Source organism: Onychomys torridus, chromosome 8, assembly GCF_903995425.1.
Source record: "Onychomys torridus chromosome 8, mOncTor1.1, whole genome shotgun sequence".
Lineage (NCBI taxonomy): Eukaryota > Metazoa > Chordata > Mammalia > Rodentia > Cricetidae > Onychomys > Onychomys torridus.
This window is the reverse complement of record NC_050450.1, coordinates 45,547,535-45,563,709: the sequence shown is the minus strand read 5'-3', so window position 1 is coordinate 45,563,709 and position 16,175 is coordinate 45,547,535.

The following is a 16,175-nucleotide window of genomic DNA, read 5'->3' as shown; positions in this document are numbered from 1 at the left end:
TTGTAATCTGGTCTGAGGCCAACTCTTCTAGCCCACCGAATCATGTTGACCTTTTAAAGTTTATTTTGTTTTGGCTGCCTTGTTTCTGAGTAAGTACAGGGACAGATATTTCAAGAATGTCTCACAGCCTCATAAAGAGACCTCTGGCTTCTTTATGTGTGTCACATCCTCCAAGGCATAAGGAAGACCTTCAAGTAGATAAGGATATCTCCCTAAAAGTGTGAGGAGTAATATGTTCAGGACTCTCCTGGGGAAGCTTAGAGGCAATACTCCTGGGAGAAGGCATCAAGGATTCATAATTGATTCATAAGAAATTTCCCATCAACCCAATATCCCCAAATATTACAAACCCCTCAAGCATGTAACATGAGGAGATCAAAACCAAAGGTGGCACAGTGGCCATCATGAGGTTCAGCTTTGCTGGATCTTTGTCAAGCAGCTGTGCTGGCCTTTTGACTTTTGTCATTCCCACCGGATATGGCTGTGCCACATGTCCTTAGGTAGGATTTTTGCAAAAGATGTGGCCTAAATTAAAAGGGTGTCTTCCCACTTCAAGAACCAGATTAAGGCATGTCTTCTCCTAGCTCAGAAGATCTAGATTAAAGGTGTGTCTTTGTATCTCAAAGACCTGGATTAGAAGTGGACCTTCCTACTTCAAATTAAGCAAAACTCCCTCAGAGGTGTGCCCTCCAGTTTTGGAATGTAGTTGATTGCAGATGTAGTCAAGTTGACAACCAAGACAGCCATCACAACAACTCTCCGGCTCACTTTGGTGTCTGTTGCAGGGTCAGAGGTAAGCCTAGAAACACTTGTTGGCTGAAAGAGAGGGAAAGGAAAGGAGAGAGAGAGAGAGGAAGGGAGCAAAGCAATACATAGAAACGATTAGTCAATTAGTCGAGAGCTTTCTGTCAGTACACAATAGGAACTGCAGGCATCTGGAGTGTGTGTGTTTGAACGGTGTGACTTCCCAGCCAGGGACACTGAGGCCTCCTAAGAGGCAGTGTCAGGAGACTTAGCTAGGCCCTATACCCAGGTCTTCTAATCTGTTTGTGCCTCTCTGACATTAGATCCCACCTGACTTCAGCATGTGTAGAGAGTTACTGTGATAAGTGCTGAGGAAACAGAATATAGACTGAATGTGAACTGTTCCAGGTTAGTTTATGCTGGTGGCTCTGGCTGAGCCTTCTCCATGTTGCAGCTGCAGAGGCCTCAGAGAAGAGAGGGCAGCTGCTTGTGATGAACTGTGGCTGGGTTGGATGGACTTGTCTCCAGTCTGGTCGTCCGGTCAGGTGACATTGCTGATATTTATAGATACACTCATCACACCCTTGTTGCTGCTTTGGCTGGTGTGTGATGCATGGAGCCGACATCTCCTGACTCGAATTGCAGAATTATCAACCACCAACAGCTAAAAGGAAGCTCACATAGGGAGCACTTTGAATAGAAAGTACTGTGGAGTGTGCTTAAATCTTCATAGCGACCTGGGGACCAGGGTAATGGCATCCCCAGTTTTGGGGCTGCAAGACTGGTGTAGACAGACTCATATGTGAATCTCTGCTCCCTCATTTTCCAGCTCTATGACAGTGAACAAGAGGTCAAATCTTCAGTTCTATCTGTAAAATCAGTTTTGTGACACCGTGGATCAGTGGCTGGTAGATGAATCTATGTAAAGCATCTACAGAGAGCTTGTCACGTGACAGTGTCCCAGACACTGTCCCGAATATGTATCATGTACTGCTTACACCATTTAATCCCCACAACCACCCTGCTGTTAACATGCTCATTTATAGATGAAGAAGCTGAGGCATGGGAGAGTTCAGTCATTTGTCTAAGGTCATAAAGGTGTCAGTGATGGGGGCTCAAACCCAGAGTACCAGAGTTCCCACTCACCATGACATGACACCATCACCATGAACCGTCAGTAAGGAAATGGTAATTCTCAGCTGTTACAATGATGAGCATGAAATGGACTAAGAGGCCTGGCTTTGAGATGTCACAGCTTTGTGCACAGGGCCTCTGCGGTTTTAGCCTCATGATTGTTCTGTTGTTTCCTGAAGGGAACACCACAGAGATGCCTATCTGATGATAAAACCTGTTCGGAAACATCTGGTCAGGGGTTGCCAGAGCCACTAGGACTTGGCATAGAAAGGACAATGTGGCCATAGAACATGTTTGCCACAGCGGGAACAAAGACCTCAGTGAGATAGGGACATCTGTGTTAATTAGTTGGAAAGGAGAATGCAGTATGCCTGGCAGCTACACTTGTAGTACCCCCAAAACTGGAAAGTCCCAGGCTCTGATACACCCATACTATGTGGCTTGCTCAGCAATTAAAGCAATGAATCCAAACTCTTTGCAAGAGCTTGGGTCAATTCCAGGGAAATTAATTGTGTGGATAAGGAAAAAAAAAAAAAAAAAAGCCCTAAAGGCTACATGCTGCACAACTCTATTTGTGTAGCGTTAAAATGACAATACAGTCATAGGGCCTGGCTTCTGGTCTGATTTCTGTATATACTCCATAGCCAGCTGAGACTAAAAGGTAGGCCAGTCTCTAGTACCATGAGGACTCTAGAGGCTGTGGGGGTTGCCTGTCTCACCTCACGGGCCTGGCTGGAGGGCAGAGTAGCAGCAGAGAGCCTGTGGCACACCCGTGAGAGGTCTCATCCGTGGACCACTACCAGGAAGGCACTCAGGCACACCGAATCTTGGCCAAGGTCCAATGGAGTCAGAGTTGGTTCGGCCATATCTTAGGGAAGAGTGAACTGAATAGGAAGTATGGGACCTCTAGTTGGAAGGAGTGCCCTGTGTCACAGGGCATCAGAGCAGGCTCGGACTTGAACCCAATTTGTGGACTGCACAGTGCTTGTCCTAGTAACCCAGAATCACCTGGGAGTAATTGTCTTTATCAGGTTGGTTTGTGCGCATGTCTGTGGGGGAGTGTCTTGATTGTTATTTGACTTAAGAGGGGCTTCCTAGTCTACTGTGGGTGGTACCATTCCCTGGGCAAGTGGTCGTGAGCTGTATAAGAAGGCCAGGTAAGCATAGCCTGTGGAGAGCCAATAAGCATCCTCCTCCATGGTTCCTGAGCTCCTGGCCTGACTTCCCTCTCTGATGGACTGTGACCTAGAAGTATAAGCTGAAATAAACTGTTTCTTTCTCTCAGTTGTCTTTGGTTAGTGATATTTTTCACAGTAGTAGGCATCGAACTAGAACAGGTGTCCCTTTCACTGTTCCAAACAGGGTGGGGCCTGACCTTGAGACAAGATGATCTTCCTTCAGAAGACTTCGATAGGGAAACACCTGTAGCTGGAAATCAGAGGGTCTGGTTGGGGAGGGAGGGGTTAGCCTGGGCTGCTGGGAGATGGGATTGTTTACAACTGGCAACAGACTGGCTCCAGATTCTGTAGAAGGAGGTTGGAGGCACAAGAGAGGTGAAGGGATGGAGCTTGCCTGTGGCAGTGGACACACAGGTCTAAGGAGGTTAGATTGTGGAGCAGCCGATGGATGGGAAGGCATGGGACTCCTATGACCTCTGCTCTTTCATCCCTTGGTCATCCACCACTTCCCGCTGCCTCATCATTTTGGTAATGGCTGTTTACTTATCACACAATCAAGAAGTGATGCCCAAGAAACAGAGAAAATGTGCCTAGCCTCAGGCCCCAGCTGATAGACAGGTGTTCACAGCTCAGGGAAGGGGTGAGGACAGAAGGGAGTGAGGGAAAAGGGTTGCACAGGTGTTGAGAACCCAGGGGAAGGGCAGCAGTAGGGGGGAAGGGCCGTACATCAAACAGTCCACATATACTTACTAAGACTTCATGTTCATCTTAATCATTCTTTTTTGACATGTGCTATGTGTATATGCAAACCTGAGTGCTCTGATTTGTTAACCCGAATTTCTCTGATTGGTGACCCCCTTCCTTATTCCTTATTAATCTATCACAAGCAAACTATAACTAAATCAGGGTATCTTGGAATATATTCTGCTTGAACAGAGTCCTGCTGGCTATGCAGAGGAGAGCAGGGTAAACAGATAACGACTGGCCTGGCGTCTCATGTCTAGCCTTGACAGCTAGCAGGTGGGAAACCTCAAACACATTTCTTATAGGGACTTTGTTTCTGCTCTTAGAGCTTTGGAAATAAAAAACTGGAAATAGGAGCTAGTGGGATGACCCAGCAGTTAAAGGTGCTTGATGCCAAGTTCTGAGTTCAATCTATGGGGTCTACATGAAGAACTAACTCCTGAAAGTCATCCTCGACCACCACACAAACCCAGTGGCATGTATGTGGCCCTTGCAAAATCAAGCAAAGAAACAAGCGAGCAAACAGACAAACAAATAAAGAAATAAATGCATAAAAACAACCTCTGTTCTCCCTTTTGCCCCCAAAACCCCAACTAGAAATCTGCTTAGGATTTGAGGGTGCTTGGCTCCATCTGCTGGTCAGTTTTGGTCACTGTACCTTTTTGCAATAATGCCACCCTCAGTAAGTGTTCAGGAAGGCTAAGATTTCTAGGAAATTTCTGTCTTCTGTGGGCCCCCAGGGAGGGCTGGACACGTCACAGTTGTCCCGAGAGTCCAGAGAGTTGCTGTCATCTCTAGGTCACATTGGTGCTATTTTCAGCCTTCTGCAAGCTCCCAGCTTGATTCACAATAGAGAAGTCCCAAGTGTCAGGACTGTAGGGTGCTGGAGACCACAGGGCCTGATGTTTCTGGGGGTCACAGAGGCCCATGCAAAGGCAGGGACTCACTCCAGGTCCCAAATGCAGGTATAGTTTTCCAACACCAAATCTACAGTTCACCCCTTACCTGCTTCCTCCTCCATCTCCAGACCTTCAGTCCTAGCTGACCCCTATTTCTCCCCGAAGCAGGGAGAGCCAAGTAATACCAGCAGTGCCCTATCCACTTGTTACCATGACAACCACCTCCTTCTGCTCCTAGCCCCAGTCTGACTTGGTGGGGTGTTCTGCCTTCTCTCCAGGCCAGAGCATTCCTGGAGGAATGGAACATGGAGGGAGAAAGAAGGAGGGCCCTGCATTTGTCTACTGCGCTGGTCCTCTTCCGTTTCAGCCTCTCTGAGCCTCGGTTTCCCTGGGCCAATCAGCTCTGTGAGATAGCTGAGAAGGATGAATGGGTGGTTGGATGTGAAGTACTCTAGGAGTTCTGCCGAAGTATTCATTTTCCATGTCTGTGTTTTTTCCCAAGTCATTCAGAACACTAGGCGCTAACTGCTGTCCAGTTAGCATGGGTTCAACGGAGCCTCAGAGCAGAGAGGTGTGTGGGGAGCTGGAAGGTGATTCAGAAAGCAGCAGCGAGAGGAAGGGGGATGACGGTAGGAGATGGAGACATTCCCATGTTCATGGATTGGCAGAATTAACATTGTGAAAATGGGTGTATTACTAAAAGCGCCATATAGAGTCAATGCAGACCCCATAGAAAGTCCAATGACCTTGTTCACAGAGCTAGAAAAACCAACCCAAAAACCCCATAGGGAAGCGCCAGCACCCTGCATAGCCAGAACAGTCTCAAGCAAAGAGCAAGGCTGTAGTGGGTAGCCATCCCAGCCTTGGCTTGGAAGTTCCAACCTGCATTGAGGCTTCGGGAATGGTCATGCCCACAAGGTGGGGCAGAGGAGGAAGCGGAAGACCCAGGATCAAGAGGAGAGGCCTCTCTTGGTTCTGGGACCCTGGATGCTGGAGGTAGACCGAGCAGAGTTCTCCAGAGAACACCGCTGGACTGCGCCATACCTTTGCCAGACCCTACAACCTATCCCTTCATTTGTAAGTTACCCCACAAAATAAACCTCCCTTTTAACTACGTGGAGTGGCCTTAATAGTTTCACCAATACAAGGCCTGAGAGGTGACGTCCTGGGAAACCCAAGCTACACGACTCTCACAGCCACAAAACAGCCTGGCACTGGCACAGAGACGGTCACACAGACAGGCAGAAGAGCATCCAGAAATAACTCCCAAAGCTGCAGTCACCTGACTTCTGACAAAGATGCCAAAACGCACACTGGAGAAAAGACAGCCTTGGTCATCCCCAAGTAGAATACGGAACTGGATCCCTGTCTCATGCTCTACCAAAATCAGCTCAAAGTGGATCAAACATAAGGACTAAAACTCCGAGGTGACTGAAGGAGGGCTTTTCAATCCACAGGCACGGGTGGGGCTTTTCTGAAAGGCTCCAGCAGCAATGGCAGCAAGAATAGACAAATGGGCTGCGGCAGCGGAGTGAAGGGGCATGCAGCTGTGGAAATACTCAACAAATTGAAGAGACAGCAGGAAGTGAGAGGAGCCTTTGCTGACTTTCCGTCTGACATGGGATTTGCTGTCCTGAGCACACAGAGGACTAGGAAAATTAGCCCACTCCATCCAATCAGCAAACAGGTGCATGGGTCAGATCGTCCTCAACAGAAGAAATTCAAGTTGCACATGTGGTATCACCTGCAGCCCCAGCACTTAGGATGTGGAAGCAGGAAGATCAAGAGTCTAAGGTTATCCCTAGCTACACACCCAGTTTAAGTCTAGCCTGGTTTGCTTTGAGAACCGGGTCTTCAAAACAATAAAAAGCAAAAAGAACCAAGTAATACAGATAAAGACTTGAAAATAATGGCTAATGTGTTTAGCCACTAGAGAAATGCAAGTCAAACCTACATTGAGACTCCATTTTAATCTAGTCAGAATGGCTGTTCAGGAAAATGGTCAAGGCATGAAGGCGCACACCTGCGGCTCCAGAATCCCGGAGGATCACCAGGAGCTTGAGGCCAGACTATGCTATGGTGTGAGACTCCATCTGAAAATAACAAAACCAAAACTAAAAACGAACTTCAACAAAAGCAAAAGACATCAAATATCATGGAGGAAAGGACTGCGGAGGAGATGGGAGTCGGGGCAGATAGGGAGGGGAGGTGGGGCAGATGCATCTGCTGCCCCAGGACTGAGTATTTTTCCAGTTCCATGGTTCACCTGCCCCTCCTGCCTCGCTGTCTCTGAGAGGTCCCAAATCTTTCCAGCAACCATGGACACAGTTTGGCACTTTCAAAGTCACTCTTCCAGGCTTGGTGGTAGCTTCGGGGAGGAAGCTCTCGGTTCTTCAGGGAAAGCACATGTTGTAAGCTGTGGCAAATGCTGCCACCGTATTGTGTTCTGCTCAACAGACTGGCTGTCACTCTGGGGTTCCTCCAGGACCAGTTGATGGCTCTATCATCTACAAACCATCCACAAGGCTGCCAAACTCCCAGTGGTTGGTTTGGTCTCCTTGAAGCGAACGACCTGCCCACAGGGAGCTCAGACTGTTGGTACCCGGAGGCCTTTGCTGACTGATGCTAGTGTCTTCCTGGGGCTCCAGATGTTCATGCTGGGGCCACCTCACCTTTCCATTCTGCTGTGAAGCCTTCCTGGGTGACCTGCAGTACAGGAATCCTTCCTTGCCAAACTTCTCAGGACCAGTGTTCCAGAATTATGTCACATCAAGGCCTCCTTTACTAGGTGATGAACCCATTAAGTTTCCTATGAGTGGAACAGGAAACCGCTAAATTAATTTGATATAATAAAAGCTGTTAAATTTAGAGGCTGGTGCTGGGGAGATGGCTCAGCTGGTAAGGTGCCATTCAGGCAAGCACAGGGGCCTGTGTTTGATCTCCAAACCCACATATAAGTGGTCAGTGCTTTCTTATATAAGACTTGCACTTCCTTGGTTACATTTGTTGTAAGCTGCTTTATTGTTTTTAAGGGTATTGTGAACGGGAGTGTGTTCCTGATTTCTTTCTTGGTATACTTGTTGGAGCTAGGAAAGCTATTGATTTTTGTGTGTTAGTTTTGTATTCTGCTACTTTGCTGAATGTGTTTATCAGCTGTAGGAGTTTTTAGGATGTTTTATGTACAAAATCATATCTTCTGCAAGTAAGGATACTTCGAATTCTCCCTTTCCTGCTTGCATCCCGGTTAGCTCCTTCACTTATGGTTCTCATTGAGGCTCCAGTTACAGCGTTGAAGAGGAACAGAGAGCGTGGGCACCCTTGTTTTGTTCCTGGTTTTAGTGAAAATGCTTTTGAGTTTTTCCTCCATTTAGCGTGATATTGGCTGTGGCCTGCTGTGAATTGCCTTTATTATGTTGAGGGGCATTCCTCCTATCTCCATTTCTTAGTTTCTCTGGGACTTTTTATCATGGAGGGATGTTGATTTTGTTCAAGGCCCTTTCTGCATCTAATGAAGTTTTTGTCCTTAAATCTGGTTATGTGGTAGATTATGTTTATTGATTTACTTATATTGAACCATCCCTGTGTCTCTGGGATGCAGCCAGCCTGATCATGGTAGATAATAGATACCATTTTAAAATGTGTTCTTGAATTTGGCTTGGAGGCATTTTATTCAGAGTTTTTGCACCTATGTTCATCAGGGATATTGTTCAATAATTTCTTTTTTTGTTGGTCTTTGCTTTTTGGTGGTTTTGGTATCAGGGTGATAGTGGCCCCATGAAAAGAGTTTGGAAATGCTCCCCCTTTCTGTTTCATGGAATCATTTGAGGTGTATTTGTGTCAGTTCCCCTTTGAAGTTCTTTTGAATAGAATTCTTCTCTGAATCCAGCTGGCCCTGGGCTTTTTTGACTTGGGAGACACCATGTGAGTTCTGGGAACCAAACCTGGGTCCTCTGCAAGAGCGGCCCATGCTCTTAACTGCTGAGCCGTCTCTCCAGCTCCTTCCCATCTACTCCTCTTGGGTGCTGTTTATTCTTCCAGTTGCGTCACTCAGTTATTAATCTGAGATTTAAGATTTTTTTGATGTAGACACTTAGTGTTCTAAACTTTCCTAATCTTAGGACTGTCTGCACCATGTCATGTAGATTTTAGTATGCTATATTTCCGTTTTCACTCACTCTAGGAGTTCTAAAGTTTCTTTCTTGTCCCAATTATCATTCAGCAGTGTGCTGTTCCCATGAGTTCACATAATTTTTATTATTGTTGATATCCAGCTTTATCCTACTGCGGTCAGATAGAACCCAGGGTGTTATTTTAATTATAGTTGTTGAGACTTGTTTTGTATCCTATTATGTGGTCTATTTTGGAGGAAGTTCTATAGGCTGCCGAGAAGAACGTGGGCTCTTCTGTGTTTGAGTGAAATGCTTTGCCTGTCTCTTAGCTCCATTTGATTTACGACATTATTTATCTCCAGTGTTTTTCTGTTTAGTCCCCCCCCCCCCATATCTTATCTATTGGTAAGAGTGGAGTATTGAAGTCGTCCACTCTCACTGTGGCGTGGCAGATCTGTGGTTTTAGTTCTAATAGTGTTTCTTTCATGCAATTTGGAACAACACCTGAGGTTGACCTCCACATGTATGTGTACAGACCTGCATGTGTACTTGTACACACACACACACACACACACACACACACACACACACACACACACGGCTATTTGGAGGCTGTGAGTCTTTCAGGAACTGACCTGAACATTTGTTAACTTGTGACTCATCCATCCTCACACTGTTGACAGGAAAGGAGTCGGGCCCAGAGAAATAAAGGAGCTTACAGATGCCCACACCATTAGCAAATGATCATTGTAATGCCTTCCATCCCAGGCACTGGCCTTAAGTTCCACCATTACTTTATCTTAGCTGCACTTCCTACAAAATGCAGACATTTTGACAGGCGTGGAGCTGAGGGTGAGTGAAGGAATGGCCTCCTGACTTTCATATCTACCCACCAGACAGCCAGCTCCTCTCATTTCCTTAGGGTGGCATCTCTTTTGGGGATGTTAGATAGATTTTACTAAAACAATAAGAAGTCCCCCAAATTTCTTGTAAGTGTGGGGAGGTCCAGTGCAGCTCCGTTCCTGCCACCGTGACCACAGCTGACGAGGAGCAGAGCAAGGGAGGAAGGGCTTAGCCTAGCCCACGTTTAGGGTTCACTCCATCCTGGTGGCAAGGCATGGTGGCAGGAGCTGCTTGTGACTCTGGTGGCATAAGTGAGCTGCTTGGTCACCTCTGGAAGGATCAGGAAGCAGAGAGAGACCAATGAGTGCTCAGCTGTCTTCCTCCTTTCCCGTTTATTGACTTTGGCATACCAGTCCATGGCGTGGTGGCCCTCCTTTAAGGATGGGTTTCCTCCACCCCAAGCTAAACTCTCTGGAAACCCTCTTACAGATTATGTCCAAAGGTGCCTGTCACCAATGCTCAAGATATTTCTTTTTAGATTTTTTGAGTCAGGGTTTCTCTGTATGACAGTCCTAGCTGTCCTGGAACTCACTTTGTAGACCAGGCTGGCCTCGAACTCACAGCCATCTGCCTGCCTCTGTCTCCCAAATGCCAGGATTAAAGGCATGCACCACCACTGGCCTAGGCTCCAGGTATTTCTTAACATGGTCATGTTCTTAGTAAAATTAGTCCACCACAGCTAGGCTGAGATATGATCTTTCCAACATGGCTTCTTAGGGCCTTAACCCTGGACACTGTGACCACAACTCAAAGTCCATTCCTCTAGGATAGAGCTTTCTTTGAGCAGACACCATCTGAGCTCATAGGTCACAGCGCTGACAACAGATAGCAATACAGGGGTAGTGCTGGCTGGGATGGGGGCTTCCTGAAGAAGCTGAGAATACAGCTGAGCTGGAGAATGGTCACAGATGTGCAAGAGAAGGGATGAGAACTGGTGTGGTGGGAGAGACAATGAACACATGAGAATCCATAGGATGTGTCAAGGTGTGCTCAGGGATCCAGAGGAGGTAGGAAGATATTTTATTTTGAGCTAGTGTTGCAGAGAGAGAGAGAGAGAGAGAGAGAGAGAGAGAGAGAGAGAGAGGTCAGTCCTAATAGGATAGAGTTGGGAGGTACCCAAAGGGTCTTATGCCCTGTCTTCGTTACTTTTATATTGCTGTCATAAGACACCATGAGCAAGGGAACTTATGGAAGAGTTTATTGGGGCTTACAGTTTCAGAGGGCGAGTCCATGAGCATTATGGCAGAGAGCATGGCAGCAGGCAGGCAGGTTTGGTACTGGATCAGTAGCTGAGGGCTTACATTTTGAGAGATAACCATTATGCAGAGAGAGGGAGGGAGGGAGGGAGGGAGGGAGAGAGAGAGAGAACAAGAACCAGACCCAGAGAGTGCTAACTGGGAATGGCATAGGTTTTTGAAACTTCAAAGCCTGTCCCCCAGTGACACACCTCCAACAAGGCTGTACCTCCTAATCCTTCCCAAACAGTTCCATCAACTGGGGACCAAGTGTTCAAACGTATGTGCCTGTGGGAGCCATTCCCATTTTAACCACCTCATGGCCCAACCTTTTACTTGCAGTATGTATGAAAATATGCAGTGTGGTAGTAATAAGGGTCTCTTTCCACTTACATGTCACCTCTGCTCTGGATTTCTTTTCTGTGTGTCGGTGCAGCTCAAGAAGGAGAAGTCAACTGTGACGGCTCCTGTGTGTAACACCCACATCTGACCAGCTTAGGTCCATTTGCCCCTGCCCACCCGGTTCCTTGTGCCCTGGCCCCTCTAGAAGTAGCGTGAGATAACTACCCACTACACTTCTTTGCCCATCCTTTTCACCCACGTGACTCCAGTGTCTATGTCTCCCAAGCCTCTTGTTCTCAAGGAGCCAGCTGGTGAGGAGCAGGTACCTTACTCATTATTTTCCCAAAACACAGTCTCACAAGGCTCCCCAGATAGGGCCCTTGGCCTCTTGTATGGACAGGAAAATGGAGACTCAAAGGGATGCCAAGAGAATGTCATTGTGGGAGAGACTGTGCCAGAACCTCTAGCCTGTTGTGGGAACTCTTGAATTCTGATGGGCATAAAGAATTACATGGGAGTGGGGTATTTGCTACAGTGTTGCAGACACTAAGGCTGTCACCCAGAGAGCAGGTTCAGAGGGGCCTAAGCACCTGCTTTTGTGACAAGCACTCGGGTAAAGACAGCCAGAGTGTGGGGACTCCATACTACAGTTTACCTTGAATTTCTAGTGGGTGTGAAGGGAGAGACACTTTCACTGGTCCCCCAACTTATTCAGGTATTTACTATTCATTTTCACCCCCAAATGAGGCAGTATTATTTGTTTTTGATTTTTTAAAAAAGATTTTGTTTTATTTGTAATTGTGTATAAATGCACTTGTATGGATGGGTGGTCTGCACACATTGCATGCAATACTAGTGGAGGCCAGAAGAGGGCACCAGATTCCTTGCAGATGGAATTACAGGCGATTGATAGCGGCCTAATGTGGGTGCTGGGATCTGAACTAGGGTCTTCTGCAAAAGCAATAAACACTCTTAATTCTTTAACATGCTCTCACCAGCCCCTTGTTTTTTGTTTTATATGAACCCACAACTAAGACTTTGGACATTTAAATAGACTTTGGACTTTTGAAGGGCTGGAAGTTTTAAAAACTTTGGGGGCTTTTTAGAGTTGAATTGTGTTTTTATATTATGATTTTAACATGTTATTTTGGGGACAAGAGATAGAAAGTTATGACTTAAAGTGACATGTTTGTGTGTCAAGCTGATCCACAAAGGTTGATCCTGCTGGTTTTTAACTGTCAACTTGACACAAAGTGGAATCACCTGGGAAAAGTCTGAATGAGGTGATATCTAGATGCTGGCCTGTGGGCATGTCTCTGGGGCATTGTCTAGATTATTAACTGATGTAGGAAGATACAGTCCAATGTGGGCATCACCATTCCCTAAGCTGGGGCCCATGAACACTGTAAGAGAGAAGAAAGCCAGCCGAGATCAGTCAAGGAAGGGCCTGTGTGTTCATTCTCTCCTGCTCTTGACTGTGGACGTGGTGTTTGAAGTTCCGCCTTGATTTCCCCTCAATAATGGAACCTGGAATCTTAAACCAGATGAGTTTTTTCCCTCCCTAAGTTGCTTTTTGTTGAGTATTTTATCACAACAGAAACAAAACTACAGTAGACGTTTCCCGCATCAGAGAATGGCAGCCTGGGAAGTTAATCAGCGTGCAACTGCTATGTTTAAAAGCAGGAACATAAACAGGGTTTCATAGCTCTAGAATCTCAGTACCGCCCCTCAGTTCTTTCCAATGATCACGCCTCCATCTCTGGGGGTCCCAGCTGTGTCCTGTCTCTTAGGAGTAGAGGTATATTTCTCATCCGGGCCAGCTGAGAAAGCTACTTCCTGCAAAGCTTCTCTCTTGCCAGCAGGTGGCAGTGCCGTCTCTACTATATGAGCTAGGGAGCCGCTGAAGCTGGAATCTTTTTGTCTACACAGGGTCCTTTCTAGAGCCTTCCTTTGCACGCTGAGACGCTGAGACGGGGCTGCTCATTTCTCCTCTCTTTCGGCTGGTGATGTCTCATAACTTCGGGTCTGTAGAGCGATAAGATGCAGGCTGCACTTAGAGTGCCCATTCTCCAAACCAAATGTGTCATGGGCACCTTGTTAGGAGCTTCTCGGGAATTGTTTTGTTAAATCCTAAATACAGGACCTTTGAGTTAGGTGCTGTTCTCTTACCCATTTGCTCAGAAGGGGAAACTGGTGTGGGGGGGCGGTGTTTCCACAGGCACTCAAGAGTTTGGCCGATGTTAAGGAGCAGGGTAAGAGGCAGAGCCGCGCTGGAGCCTAGGAGTTGTGGACCTGGCATCCAGAGCAGGGAGGGATTCACACAGGAGGAAGTGGCAGAGCGGGAAGCTGGTCAGGGGTTGTAACTCCAAGCCTTCTCTAATTTGCCTTCTCCAGCATGGACCAGGTCTGTGTGGCGGGGAGTGATGCCCCCTACTCTCTCCAGACTCTGGCATCTTACAGGTAAGTGCTGTGTTCAGCTCAGATATGGCTGTGCAAACCCTGCCCAGCCTGGCACTTTGAGGGTTCAGAGACTTCCTCTTTCATCATGGAACTCAGTCACCACACACCGTGGCATCTGGTGATAAGGGAAAGTGGGGTGTTTTTGAGTAACACAGAGGCTTCCTTTACCGGCTCAGGGGGGCTTTAACTTGGGAGCTAGGGTACTAGATGCTCAGTCACAAAAACTTTCACCGAGTTGGTTCTCTCTCAGATTCAAAGAATGAACTTCATGGACAAATGCTGAGTTTGGAAAGGAGTTTTATTATAGATGCATGGAAAGGAGACGGAGGCCCCTGGATGGATACCATCCAACAGATAGTTTGGGTGTTTAAAACATATTTTTAATAGGATTTATGGCAGACACTGGAGTGAGGTATGAAGAGAAGGAGGAGCTGGTCACTTCAAAGTATCCAGGTGTCTGCGCTCTGCTTGGGTCATCCCCTCCTGTATCGCATCCAGGCAGGTGTGGTCGCCTAGGAGAAGAAAGAGATAACAAAACCAAACAAGCATGCTCCTTTCTGGCATTCTAGGCCTCCAGCCCAGGCAGGGCCAAGGGTGCTTGTGACTTCTGTCCAAGGACATAAATTAGAATAGTTTGCTTTGGGGGGTGAGGGTCCATGCTCCTAAAAATGACTTCCACTTCCTCCAACCCTATCCTTAGGAGGGATGGGCATAGATGGGGACCGGCTTCCATTTGTGAGATGCATGGCGCCTCTGCTTCATCTTGCTGCTGCAGGGCACAGCCAGTAGGCTCCTCCTTCTTGGGGGTCGCCTAGCCCCGAGGGGCAATGCATTTGTTCTTGGCTTGTTCTTCACCTTTCCAGAGTGGTCCTTGACTCATTACGCCCCATTCCATGTGCAAAGAGCCCAGGGAACAAGCTCTTGTGCATCGCATCTAGCCCAAGGTTGAGTATGAAGTAGGCTGCTTACAAAAACAGCCCTCTGCTGTGTTAGGCAAGTGGTGTGTATTCATTTCTACAAAACTGAGCATAAGCAAAAGGAAGAAAATTAAACCACCTCCAGAACAAAGGCATCTTTTTCTACAGCGATAGTTTAATGGAATTGAATTTTTCTCGTTCTCTTTTTATTGTACAAGAAATACGTAGTTCTCAGCAGGGTTATGAAGTGGTATTTCCAGGGGATTAATTTTTTTGGTCTTACATGTTTTTTTTTTTATATTTGTACAATAAAGAATTTTTATTGGGACTACCACTTCATAAACCTGTCAACAAGTCTGTGAGAGGTGGTAATAGCTACTTCTATCTGTTGAGGACCTACTATGTGCAAGCAGTTTTTACGCCATTTTAACTTTATGGAGGGATGATTCCTACCTCCTAGAACCAACCTGCTTGAACCCATTAATCATTTCAATTCAAAGACTGTTAGGGGGCTGCAAAGATGGCACAGTGGTTAAGAGCATGTAGTGCTCATGGCCTAGTGATATATATTGACCCAAAGACCTAAGATGTTGGACACTCATAGTCATGAAAGGTCGACCTGGGACAGCGACTCTGAGCTCACTGAGGGCTTTGTGGGTACATGCGAAGTGGAAGCAGGTTTTCTTAACAACTATAATAGAAAAAATCAAGATGTTGAGGGAACGAGAGGGAGCTGGGAGGAGGTCCCAAGGGAGAAAAGACCTGTTGACTTTCCCTGTGGAGGGCTTCTATAGGACCAAAGGCTGAAGTGCTCTCAACTGAGATTGGACAGAGCCAATGGAGGGCCTATACACTCCACCTGCGTCCTCTAGCCCAACCAGAGAGATGGTCAGGTGCTGCTCACCCAGGTAGGGGTAGTTGAAGCTCCCATCTCTGACTCCTGCTCTGATACCATGCCAGCTGCACCTGTCAGCTCACAACAAGTAAACCACGGGCTCACATGCCAGCGCCCAGATTGTGGGTGGGAGGACAGGATGTGGTGGAAACAGCTCACCAACAGGAGAGGGTGGGGGGGCTGGTGACTGGTGACAGGCGCTCATTGGATCTACAGGCTTTCACCCCCTGCTGGAGTCCTGGGTCTCTCCTGATTGCTTAGAGGAGGAACCACCACTGCTGCCCTTTGTACAGCAAGGCTTCACAAGCCTGGGGTCAGAAGGTCAGTTGTGAGAGGAGGGAGATCTGGCCAGGGCCTGGGGAGACGTGTGTGAGTCCAGAAGGGAAGCACAGGCAGAGGGGTGGATCTAGGGACTCAGGGGCTCCTGGAAGTCCATACGAACACTGGAGTCTACACCAGCATAAGGAGCTCCGCAGAGAGCTGTTTTTCCAAGATCACCAGGTCTCCACCTGGTCTGATACAGTACCCTTCACCTTCCCATTATCATGACATTCCAGGAACTAGTTCTAATGGCCGGCCACCATTAACACTGGGCCACTTTCACTGATTTGAGTC